At 43.4% G+C, this 12,710-nt stretch overlaps 2 non-coding genes across 2 annotated transcripts; one reads left to right on the plus strand and one right to left on the minus strand.

The window, feature by feature from the left end:
* Positions 1-3,562: 3,562 nt before the first annotated feature.
* Positions 3,563-3,666, minus strand: LOC119808626. The gene has a single exon (XR_005284535.1). It is a non-coding gene; the product is annotated as a U6 spliceosomal RNA (small nuclear RNA).
* Positions 3,667-6,167: 2,501 nt separating this feature from the next.
* On the plus strand, positions 6,168-6,329 carry LOC119808607. The gene has a single exon (XR_005284522.1). It is a non-coding gene; the product is annotated as a U1 spliceosomal RNA (small nuclear RNA).
* The last annotated feature ends 6,381 nt before the right edge of the window (positions 6,330-12,710 follow it).

Genomic DNA, 12,710 nt, shown 5'->3' on the forward strand with positions numbered 1-12,710 from the left:
TCTCATTCACCAGCCACGTTCCAACCTTATTCTCATTCATCAGCCACACTCCAACCTCGCTCTCTCATTCATCAGCCACGCTCCAACCTCGCTCTCTCATTCACCAGCCACGCTCCAACCTCACTCTCATTCATCAGCCATGCTCCAACCTCGCTCTCGTTCATCAGCCACGCTCCAACCTCATGCTTGTTCACCAGCCACGCTCCAACCTCGCTCTCGTTCATCAGCCACGCTCCAACCTCACTCTCTCATTCACCAGCCACGCTCCAACCTCGCTCTCGTTCATCAGCCACGCTCCAACCTCACTCTCTCATTCACCAGCCACGCTCCAACCTCACGCTTGTTCACCAGCCATGCCCCAACCTAATGTTTCCATAGTTAGTTTTTAAAATATATTTCGACCTTTTCTTTTTATGTAAACATAAAGAAAACTCTGATACAGTGATAATAAATTACCCAGAGCAAATCAGCTGCTAAGAGTTAAACCCTCTATCATCAGATTCATATGAAATATACCTCTAGGGAAGCTTCATATAACTTTGGGGCTGGGGGGGGGATACCTGATTCTGTAAAGTGCCTGCCTTCCTTGCAAGCATCAAGCCATGTGCTTGATCCCCAACACACACATAAAAAGTCAGTGTAGTGGCCACACACTTGTAACTTCAGTGCTGGGGGGCAGAGGCAGGCAGATCTACTTGACCAGCTCCAAGCCAGTGAGCAGTCAGAAGGCAAGGGGAATTGATTTATCCCATGATAAGCCTGTCATAAAACACTGACAACTGAAGCTAGTATATGAAAAAGGCAGGTGAGTGGCAACGAACTAGAAGGGATGGGCCCAAGGACACTGGAGGCTGTGACTTTCGTTCTAATGCATCAGAGATACACACCACTAGGTATAGCAGACCATAAAACGGGGGATCAAAGAGCGAATATTTTTCATGTCATTAAAAATGGGAAAATGTGAGTTATTTTATATAAAAAATAAAAATCAATAATTGCCTAGGTAATTTTTTCTTCAACAGAAAAAAAAATGAACAAGTAAATCTTGGGTTTTCAACAGTTCTGAAAAATATTTAAAGGATTCATATAGGAATCTTGTAAATCAATGCTGAAAAAGTTTGAATCTATAAAGATTATATTCTCCAGAAGCCATCAATATCATATTGATCAGATTTAAAGTTAAACCAGAGATTCAAACCTTTTTGATTCTTTTGATTCTTTACCCAGTAGATGGCCAACTGTTGACTAACAGGGCCTCTGAAAGCGAACAACCCACAGAATTAGCCATTATCCTCTTTTGATAGTAGTGTGTATTTATGTACCAGTTATCACACAGTCTAGACTGAATCTCTTGGGCAGAGGGAGTGGCCTGCTCAGCATGCAGGAGACTCCCCACGTTTCATAGTCGGCATCTTCCAAACAAGCAAGCAAAGGCTTCAAGTGAATCTCCAGCTTTGTTTCTTGTTGCAGTAAGATTGATCCTCTTCCTGTCTCTTCTCAAGGTCAAAATAGGATCATTGGCTCTAAACTGTGAAAAGACTGGGCATGATCAGTGGCTTGGGTGTGGTCAGTGGCTTGGGTGTGGTCAGTGAGTGTGGTCAGTTTAGTAGTGGCTTATAGTAAGAAGCAGATTTGAATAACCAATCCTACAAACTACCCTTGACTATGACCATAATCTACCTCTAGCTACTTGTAATACAAAACATTAGAGATTATTTTAGATTGGAGAATTCATAAAATAAAAATGTATATGAGCCAAGACATAGCTCATGGTGGAGTGCTTCCCTGACATGTGGTTGCCCTGGGTTCCATCCCCAGAACCAAATAAATTTGGTATGGTGGTATATCCCTTTAATTTCAGGATCTGGGGATGTAGGGGCAGGAGGATCATAAGTTAAAGGCCAGTTTGGACTCCATAAGAGTTCAAGATCAGTGTGAGCTACATGAGACAATGAGACTCTATGAAAAACAAGTGTGTGCGTGAGTGTGTGTTGCGGGAGCTCCTTCTGTTCCTTTAGCCAACAGCCCTCTGCGCAATCAGGAAGGGAGCCTAGTCACCGGAAACATAGATGGAAGCCAGAGAGCAAGCGGAGGGAATTGGCTGCTTTTTTAAAGAGAGAGAGACCACGCCCCAATGGGCTGGTATCTCAGCGGCTATTGGCTGAAGGAGCGGAAAGAGCTCCTGCAACCCCTTCCCCTTTTGTTTAAGTAAGACAATTCTAAACCTACTATGAAATTATATACAATAAGTATAAATATCCTATTCCAACTAGCTTAAGTCTTGTATAATAAATAACTTGGCCAAGTCATGAGAGGAAAGTAACTACATTTATATAGTCTTCAACCCCATCGAAGATCTGAGAAGGGAAATAGTGTTACCTGAGTAATTAGGAAGTGCAATTAAACAACTTCCAAAACATGCAACAAATCACAGAGACAACTAGCTACCTGGGAAATCACCCAAGGTCATGTTTGCAGCGTTGAAGCAACCAACTTTGGCTAAGGCCTAACATAACTGACATACCATTTTCAAAGGCAAGAAACTTTTCAAAACTATCTTACCCTGTCTTGGAAGGATATGACAGTCCTGTTTTATCCATTTAGGAATACTCTGTATCTCTGTCAGTGGTTGAGGTATGGGCATTTCTTTGCCCAATGGCCAGTTCTGCCAAGAAGAAAGGCTCCAGGTGGAGTGTCTTTGGTGCTCAACATTCTTTTGGGAATAGATCGATGTTTCCAGGAGCAATTGTGTCTCACTACCATGAAACTGAGTTAGATTAAAGGCCATTTTCTACAGCTCTTTGAAGATTACCTATCTATACTGAATATAATCTCTATGTATCTAAAGAACCTGATTAGTCTAATTATAAATGACAAACTTAGATGAATATTGATCTATATAATTCTCAATACCTATCTAACTTAAAGACTAAGACAATAAACAGCTGTGCAATAAATGAGGACAATATGACCTCCAAATATAAACAATGTACAAATATACAATGCAATATGGTAAATATATATCAATACATAAACAATATATAAGTATCTTAATCAGAGGTAGAAATGTACACTGCAATATGGTAAATATATACTATATATATATCAATACAATACATATCAATACATAAAAATGTTTTAAACAGAGGTAGAAACATGCATGCATACAATAGTCAATATAATTTAACTTTGTATCAATATACAAGAATCGATACCAATATATTTGTCTAAAAACAGGAACTCACAATTACAAATCTATTATCCCATCATCCATTTATCCCTTTTTTTCCTTTTTCCAAAAGATCCCTGAGCTTATAAAATTCCTCCCCTAACCCCCCAACCCTCAAAAGTATACTAATTATAATCAACCCTTAAATGATGTCCCTAAACCCAAGGACAAACTTTACTGGGAGAGGGGATGTTGTCCTCTAGAATTACTTCCAGCTGTCATGGGGGCGATGTTCTTCCTGGGGGATGGTTAAATTTCAAGATCAATGTCTTTTAAAATTACAAATAGTCTCTGAGTATTTTGTGCAGGTCTGGCCAGAATGTTGTACAAGATAAAAATATGGAACACTTCAAGAATTTGTGTGTCATCCTTGCGCAGGGGCCATGGTAATCTTCTCTGTATCATTCCAATCTTAGTAAGTGTGTGTAAAATCTCAAAAGAAAATTAAAAATCCCTGTTTTTGACTTATCCAAATAGGAAAAAAGTCTGGTAACCATTAGGCACTAGGCAGACAGAGGCAATCACATGTGCTTACAGACGATAAATGATTTTGTTTTGTTTTGTTTTTCTCTTAGATTAGACCCTCCAGAGAGACAGGGAACAAGCTAGAATCACCAAACCCCTCAATTTCCCAATTTCAGGTGACCTGAAGTAAGCCCTGTTTACTATAATAAGCTCTCCACTCAGCCGATTCATTAACCCCCATGTTTCTGAACAGAATCATTAGCTCCCACTCTCTGAGCATGCTTGTGAATGAATGGACTGCCCTGCAAGCAAAGGGGAGCCTTTCCTAGGAGGACGGGTCCAGCACAAGAAGCAGAAGAGGCTCATCTTATACTTAAGAGACGTGAAGGGCTCCATTGGAAAACTCTGGGATCAGATCAAAGTAGCAGTTACAAAATCAATACACTGTATCAGTGGCTTCTCCCCTACACACTGGTAACTGCTAAAAGGAGGTCAGGACAGCAATCCTCTTCAAAAAAAAAAACTCAGAATAAACAACAGAAAAACAGCTCGAGATGTTGACTGTACTTGTCTGATAGTTCAGTTTTTGTGGGTGATCTAGAAATAAGTCTTAGAGCCAGTTTGGTAAATGTAAGCAGGGCAAGGGTTTATCAGTACAGTCTTCATAAGATAGAGATAAAACAGTTGGGCCACTTGTTTTCAAGTAAAGTGAAACATAAGCCTACATAGTCTTGGCTACTTCAATCCTTATGAAAAGCAATGTATTTGGGTCTAGTCATGTGCTTACACCAGTTCCTGACTGTAGTGTGGAGCTGCGGGCTGCATTCCTGCCCGGCTCCTGGCCGCCTGGCTAGCTTATGCCCCAAAATAACAACATACAAACTGTATCCATTTAAACACTACCTGGCCCATTCGTTTCAGCCTCTTACTCACATCTTGATTAACCCATATCTAATAATCTGTGTAGCACCACAAAGTGGTGCCTTACCGGGAAGATTCTAGTGTATGTCCATCTTGGGCAGGAGCTTCATCGCATCTGACCCAGAGAGCAGATGCATGGCGATTTATTAACTTTCTTTCCCAGCATTCTGTTCTGTCTCCTCCACCCACCTAAGGGCTGGCCAATCAAATGGTCCAAGCAGTTTCTTTATTAACCAATGAAATCAACAGATAGATAGAAGACACACCTACATCAACTGACACATTGCCTTCTTCCTTGGCTTTCATTAACAAGAAAGATCACTGACATTTAACATTATAAATAATACCTTTAATTCTGTATACAAAGAATAGAGATTGTTTCAAGTTGTAGGTTTAAGGAGATGACAAGGAAAGAATCAGTAAGGAGAAAGTCATAGAAGAGGTTGTAAGTACGAGGCTTTGGATGAGGAAGGACCACGTACTGAAGGGAGACTTTTATTCTGAAGTAGAATGACCAAAAGACAGGATACCACTGTATATCTATCATGATGAAGGTACTTCTGAGAGCCGTCTTCATGTCCTGCCATGCTTCTGAGTGTGGGTCTAGAAGCTAACCTTCCTCACCGGCAGGAGATGGCTTTGAAGCGCTTCCACAACAGGGATGTGGCTACACTAGAATATTGAAGGGAATGAGGGTCCTCTTGGGGGGTCACCTTTCAGCCATTCCAGGTAACTGTGATGAAGAAAGAAACTATCACAGGTGAGTGCCCCAAGACCCTGGCAGGAGGTTCCCCAGTTGCCCCAGAGCTGGAATGAACCAGTGTGTTTTGTGAGCAGCAACACTGGTAAAAAATTATCAAAGTCCCTAGGATGGAGAGGGAGCAGGTACATACAACTTCTATCAGTTTTTTTTTTTTTTACATAAAAATGAAGACTGACAAAACCTAACGTCTGTCTCATTCCCTTTATCACGGTCATGATGGTTTTTTTTTTTTTTCCAAGAAGCCCTGGTTATCTTTAATATATCTAAAGAGAAAGTTGGGATTTTTACTCAACATTGGAGCCACATTTTCTGTGTTGACTGTTAAAAGGTATCCTATGGAGGTGGGTGTGTGAGGAAAGGGGAGACCGGACGGTCCGGCGAGTCACTGAAGTAGGCAGAGGGGTTTCAGAACACTCACTTCTGGTGGTCCCAGGGTGCCCCGGTCCACTAGCAGGAAGAAATCTATTAGAAAAACTAAGAGCGGCTGCAACTCTCCAGTAGGATAGGAAAGAACCTTCACTAGTTGTCATGCCATCCCTGTGACAAAGCACTTGAGATGATAAGGAAAAAGGATTGATTTTGGCTCTTGGTTTTAGAGGCCTCAGTCCAGGATCCCTTTGAGCCTGTGGTGGATCCTTGCATGAGGGCAAGGTGGTGGGACCAGGCTTTGATTTCTTCTATTAGGTCTCATCTCCTAAACGGTCCCACCATCTCCTGTGTGCCTGAGTGAGCACACATGCACCAGGCATGTGCGTGTTTGCGTGTATGTGCGTGTGTTTGCATGTGTGTGCATGTGCGTGTGTGTGTGCTGTGATCAGGAGGGAGTTTCCCAGGGTGAGGCTTATCTGTTGCACTTGGATGTGCTGGCCTCTGAGATTTCCCCAAATGTAGAAAGTTCAATTATATGGTTTCTGATAGTGGGGGTGAGGGCTGTTCTCGAGTTCTCCCCTTAAAAAATAAAAAATAAATCTTAAAAAAAGAAAAAAAAGCCATTCCCTCCAGGTTAACATTTCTTATGTGACTTCTTAATCAACTTCCCAGTTAAAGGACTTCCCAGTCATATAATTATCTACTTACTATTTTCTCTCTGCTTACACAGGCATCACGAGACATTTATTAAGTGTTTCACTCTAGTCGGAATTCATTAACTTTATCCTGTTTCCCCTAGCCACCTCATAATTAAATCTTCTAAAAATGAAATTAGGTTAATTTAATGTGGCATGTTACGGATCCCATGCTGGCTTCTCGTGACCACCGAGTCCTTCTCGTACTGAGAAACCATCTGCCTAGCATTTTGCTTTACATTTTGTTGAAGTTTACTTTTATCCTACAAATACTCATAATCCGTTGTAAACATCAGTTGGTTTAGTCCCTTTTGACTATTATATTACATTGTAATCTCAAAATAAATATGTAAAAGAAAACCAAGGCAGAGCAGGAGGTTAAGGAACGTGCCCCAGGCCACAGGTTTTAAAGAGTGGCAGAGATTGTGACCCATACTTGGCTCAGCCAGTGGCTATGAATCAACCCCCAGACTGCTTTACACTGTAGGGAAGGGAGGGGAGGGGAAGAGAGGGGAAGGGAGGCGAGCCCCACCCACCAGAGCAGAGGTAGTGGGAATTGGCCCTCTGAGACCAGCTGCTTAGCCTGTAGCACAGGGAAGAAAGACTGAAGGCCTGAAGGTCAGAAACCACTGGGAACCACTGGGGAGCTGTCAAGATGCTGACAGCTAGGTGTTCTCTGGATGCTCCCCTCGATACACACAAAACAGCAAAAATTAACAAGTGGAATTATATGAAACTAATGTTAAAAAGTCTTTATGTACAACAAAGAAAATGATCAACAGAACCAAAAGACGACACAATGAACGAGAATGCCCATTGATATTTACCTGATGAAGAGCTATCTCTAGAATGCATAAGTAACTCCAAACTATAAATATAAAAAAAATCCAAGTAAAGCAATTAAAATGGAGCAACGGCCAGGTGTGGTGGCTGTGGTGGTGCAAACCTGCAGCGGATCTCTTTGGAAACAGTCTGAAAGAGCATTGTAACTTGAGGCCAGCCTGGGCTACACACAAGTTCCAACCACTCCAGGTATCTTTTTCCAGCCCAGACAAAGCACTTGACTTTATTTATCTGGTATCAATTCTAAACTTGCTTTGAAAACTCAGCATTGTTTTAAGGATTCACCCAAAGAGTTTATGGGTGTTGCATGAATCCTAATTGGTCCTATTAATAAAAAGCTGGAGTCAGATATCAGAGTAAATGCTGAAAGATCACAGAAGTACAGGAGCCAGCCGCTAGAGAGACTTTTCACCTCTACCAAATCTTCAGATGGAAAGGGCAGGATCCTGTCTCCACAAATCCTCAGACTGCATTCTCTGAGCTCTTGTCTCCTCCCACCTTATATTCCTATCTCCCCCTGCCATATCTCTTCCTGTCTCCACCTCCCTAGACCTGGGATTAAAGGTGTGGAATCCCAAGTGCTGGGATCTCCTTTGTGTGAGATCTTTGTGTCTTCTAGTAGGCAGAGACTGCTCTTCTGTTTCCCAGCCATCCAGACCCGAATAATCACACAGAAACTATATTATTCCAACACTGTTTGACCAATGTCTCAGGTAGATTTCTAGCTAGCTCTTACATCTTATATCAACCTATTTCTATTATCTTGTATTGCCACAAGGTTCCGGCGTGTCCTCCTTCAGCAGCTACATGGCATCTCTCTCCTTTTGGCAGCTATAGGGCATCTCCTTGACTCCATTCTCTCTCTCTCTCTCTCTCTCTCTCTCTCTCTCTCTCTCTTTCTCTCTCCAGATTTCCTGCCTGGATTTACTATGCTAAGCCATTGGCTGAAACAGCTTTATTCATTAACCAATGAAAGCAATGATCAATTTTGTGTAGCCCACAGTGGACTTGAACTCACAGAGATCTGTCTGCCTCTGTCTCCTGAGTCCTGGGATTAAATGTGTGTGCCACCACTGCCTGGCCTCTATGGCTAATTAGTGTGTCTAGCTCCACACGCTGATCTTCAGGCAAGCTTTATTTGTTAGCTCACAAACAAAATATCACCACATATGGGCTATTGTGTTTTGCTGCTGTATTTTATATTTCTTTTCTGCATTTCTGTAGATATTAACATTTATATATACATACGTATATGTAACTATATATATAAATATATTATATATATATTTCTTAGTCTAGTTGTTCATGATTAAATCATTTTCTCCTGTGATACTGGTTTCTATTCTGTTTGCATCCTAGAATCACACAAGGGTTGTAAATATGCCCCGGATATTTACACCTGACTGCAGCCATCTCAGAAACAATGCTCTTGGGTGTACACCCAGAGAAACAGTTGAGTCTAAATACTCTGATGTCTTCAGTTCACCCAGGCTGAGTTACCCAAAGCCAGGGTCCCTAATTATAGCTGCCCAGCAGTAGCACAGCCTGCCACAGAGACACCTTCCACTTAGGGGGGCAGGAAAGACTTGGGTTCAGATGTGTCACCAGTGACACCCAGAGCTGTGGGGACCTCTGTGGTTCCTACTTCTAGGCCACTACAGCAGACTAAGCTGCTTAACTGCTTTTGGAAGATGATCTTTGGTTCCACCACTACCTGAACCCTCTGCCAGCAAAACAGGGCTCAAGCCTCTGGCAGGGGCACATGGGACCCACAATCTGTGGTCACATACAGATTTATACTAGAGCGCAGTGCTAGGTCTGCCACAGAGAGCCTGGACCCCTGGGGGGAATAGGAGGTTCTGTGCACGGGTCAGAGCTCAGGGATGGAGCCTTAGCCTGGCTCTGACAGCAGAGGCCTGCAAGCTGGTACACAACGTGGAGTTTGGGCTGCAGCACTCTGAACACTGGCACAGAGCTGTGCACACTTTCCTTCCAGAGACTGCAAGGCTGCTGCATCCCATCTTGGCAGTTTTCCTCACAGACAAGTCTCCAACTCAGGTGGCCTGGTTCTCACCAGGGCTCACATGCCGGGCTTTAAAACTTCTCTGGCATCAGGTAGACCTTGTCCAGGTAAGACAGACTTGTTTTGGCCTGCATCACGGGTGATAATGGGATTCTCTTCTATATGCTATGTTCTATTGCCATTGGTTAATAAAGAAGCTGCTCTGACTTACAGCAGGCAGAGTATAGGTGGGCGGAAGACTAAACTGAGTGCAGGGAGAAAGAAAGCAGAGTCAGGGAGATGTGCCATGTAGCTACCAACATGCTGGCCCTGGTAAGCCACAGCCTAGTGACAATACTCAGATTAATAAAAACAGGTTAATTTAAGATATAAAGCTAGCTAGGATTACACCTAAATCGTTGGCCAAACAGTGCAGTAATTAACACAGTTCCTGTGTCATTATTTGGGTCTGGGAAGCTGGGAAACAGAAATGCAGTCTCTGCTTATACACAGCCAGTTGTGTATGATCCCAGCGTGTTCCTAAGGTTAAGCAGGTACTTACAGCAGTGACACTCAGGCGTGACCCAGCTTAGCCCTAACGGAGGCAGCCAAGGGCGTGTTCAGTGCTGTTGCCCCTACCTTGGATAGAACACTGCAGCACTGAGAAGCCATATTGCTACCACCAGAGACAGATGTGCTGGAACCTTGCCAGTAGGCCATGAGCCTCACGGTAAAATATAAAATAATAGAAATGGGTTAATTTAAGATGTGAGAGGTAGCTAGAAATACACTTAAGCTATTGGCCAAACAGTAATGCAACTAATACAGATTTCTGTGTGGTTATTTCAGGAGTCTGGGCAGCCGGAACATGAACAAGCAGCCTCCAACAACAGCATAAAACCCATTTGTTGGTGCTGGGGCAAGACTGTAAGCATGAGGCTGCCTTGTGACTTAGTGCTGTGCTGATAAATCTCAACACCGGGAAGACCCCACACCCCAGATCTGCCTGCCAGTAAGGCCTCCGGAACAGCAGCAGACCCAGGGAAGTTATGCACCCCAGTCTGTCGGACTGCCAGGCCAGCTAGCTTAGCCTGTGTCTATTTTCAATGGCGTGGGCCACAAACCCTCCTCAGCACTGAGAGTCTGATGTTACAGCCGAGTGGCCTTTGTCCCAACTTAACCATTTACCGATCTTGTCAAGCTGTGGGCTCACTGTATCACACAACTTGGTGGAATTGGTGGCTATAAACGTGACACAGGAGCTGGAGGTGGGTCTATCCACAGTGACTCTGCCCAGTGGAGGGCAGAATCCAGCAGACTAACCACCGGCCAGTAACTGTGGAAGGGGCATCTAGCCCTAACCTGGTGCCAGAAAAAATCTTGAATCATTTCTAGAAGTCAGGTTATTTCTAGATCTTCTCAAATTTCTTCCTTCCTTCCTTCCTTCCTTCCTTCCTTCCTTCCTTCCTTCCTTCCTTCCTTCCTTCCTTTCTCTTCCTCTCCCTCTCCCTCCCTCCCTCTCCCTCCCTACCTCTCTCTCTCCCTCTCCCTCTCCCCCCCCCCTCTCTTTTATACTCCAAGATGTACTGGAACACTGCGGGGCTTAGATTCATCTACAGCTGCAACAACGACAACACCCATAGCAGGACCCCAGCAAGCCTGCACCTGGGCGCCATCTAGTGCTAAAACATGGGAAGTGACAACCAGCTCAGAGAAAATCACCTCCCTGGGGGATAGACAGGCATAGTGGAAATCAGAGTCCAGTAAACATCTTACCCTTGGGTGCTCACACGTCGCACCAGCTTGCACCAAGAGCTTTTAGGGAACTCTGAGCTCACTTAGGACTCAGGCAGTAACCTGCATGGGAGAAGTCTCTGTGAACCTACTGTGTTAAAAAAATTTAATGAGCTTAAAGGAACCGAAATGTTTCAATATCCTAACAGAGGAACTCATCAAGCTGAAAGCAATTGAAAAGTTTCCAAGTTGTAAAAAACATCTCAGTGGAACTGAGAATCTCATGGGAGGCATCAAAAGCAAGTGGGTTAAACAGAGCCTGAGAGCTTGAGGATGGGCTTACAACGCACTGCTGGCGAGAAAGAATGAGGGAGAGAAAAGGCTTATGGGGAAACTGGGAGCTGCTGAGAGAACGAGTGTGGACAGGCCAAAGAAGAAGGAAGCTTATTCACAGACGCTGCTGGAGCCCCTCAGCCAGTAGCCTTTCAGACACCAGCCCACTCGGACGTGGTCTCTTATACTACAAATGCAGTTGTAAAGCCTGTGCTTCCGGCTCTCTCTGCGAGACTCTGTTCCTGTTCCCTGTTCATGCAGAGGACTGTGATCCAGGATAGTGATCTGTAAGTCTCCCCTAAATAAATAACCCTTTATTATACATAATTCTGAGCTAGCATGGGATTATTTTGTATCTTCTGCCATCACACAGAAATAACAGGAAAGTTCCCAAATCTGGAGGACAGAAAAATCCTGGTATAGGAAAGGCAAAAGTCACTAATTAAATTTAAGTCAACAAAGTCTACTCCGTGATGGTATAATCCAGCAAGCTCTTACAGGTGAAAGACAGAAGAGACCTAAGGCTGTAAGAAACAAGAAAGAACATACAGGGGAGACTCAACTAACCTAACTCAGCAGAGACAAACAGGCTAGGATTGTTGTGAGGTTTTCATGGTAATGAGGAAAAAAACTACCTGTCAGCAGGGGATACAGTTACCAACCAACTAAGCCATTCTGTAAAAATGAACAAATAATGACATTCCCAGAACAAAGCCGTGTTTCTGTCTAGACTCGTTCTAGAAGTAATGCCAGAGGAAGTTCTTCAAACTGGAGCAGATATTAACAAATTCTAAGAAAGCACCAGGCATCTGTATTCTTAGCACTCAGGAGATGGAAACAGCAGAGTCAGGAGTTCAAGGTTACACACAGCAAGTTCAATGCCAGCCTGGTATACAAGAAACCATGTCAGAGAATAGAGAAGCGGAGAGAGAGATAAAGGAGAGGAAGGAACGGGAAGAAAAGAAGGAAAATCCAATACTGTAAAACAGGTTAAGAGTGAATTATGAAACACACTCAGGACACTATTGTATGGTAAGCATGGTGCAGAGAGTAACCAGATCTTTAGTATAAACACACACACACACACACACACACAAAAACGACAACAACAAACAAAAACCCAGATGATGGAACCTATGCACTTACATAAACAAGTAAACTCAGACTTTTCAAGGTCCAAAATGGTACATGGGAAAATGATGGAAGTACATTATCCTCACTGTTTGAAAATGTGTATACAGCCAAATATGGTGGCTCACACTTGTCACACCAGCACTTAGGAGGCTGAAGCAGAAGAATTTCCCCAGGGTCAGGGCCAGCTTGGGATACAGGTCAAGTCTGTCTCAGCAAGCAGAG

The sequence above is a fragment of the Arvicola amphibius genome, chromosome 2 (genome assembly GCF_903992535.2).
Source record: "Arvicola amphibius chromosome 2, mArvAmp1.2, whole genome shotgun sequence".
Classification (NCBI taxonomy): Eukaryota; Metazoa; Chordata; class Mammalia; order Rodentia; family Cricetidae; genus Arvicola; species Arvicola amphibius.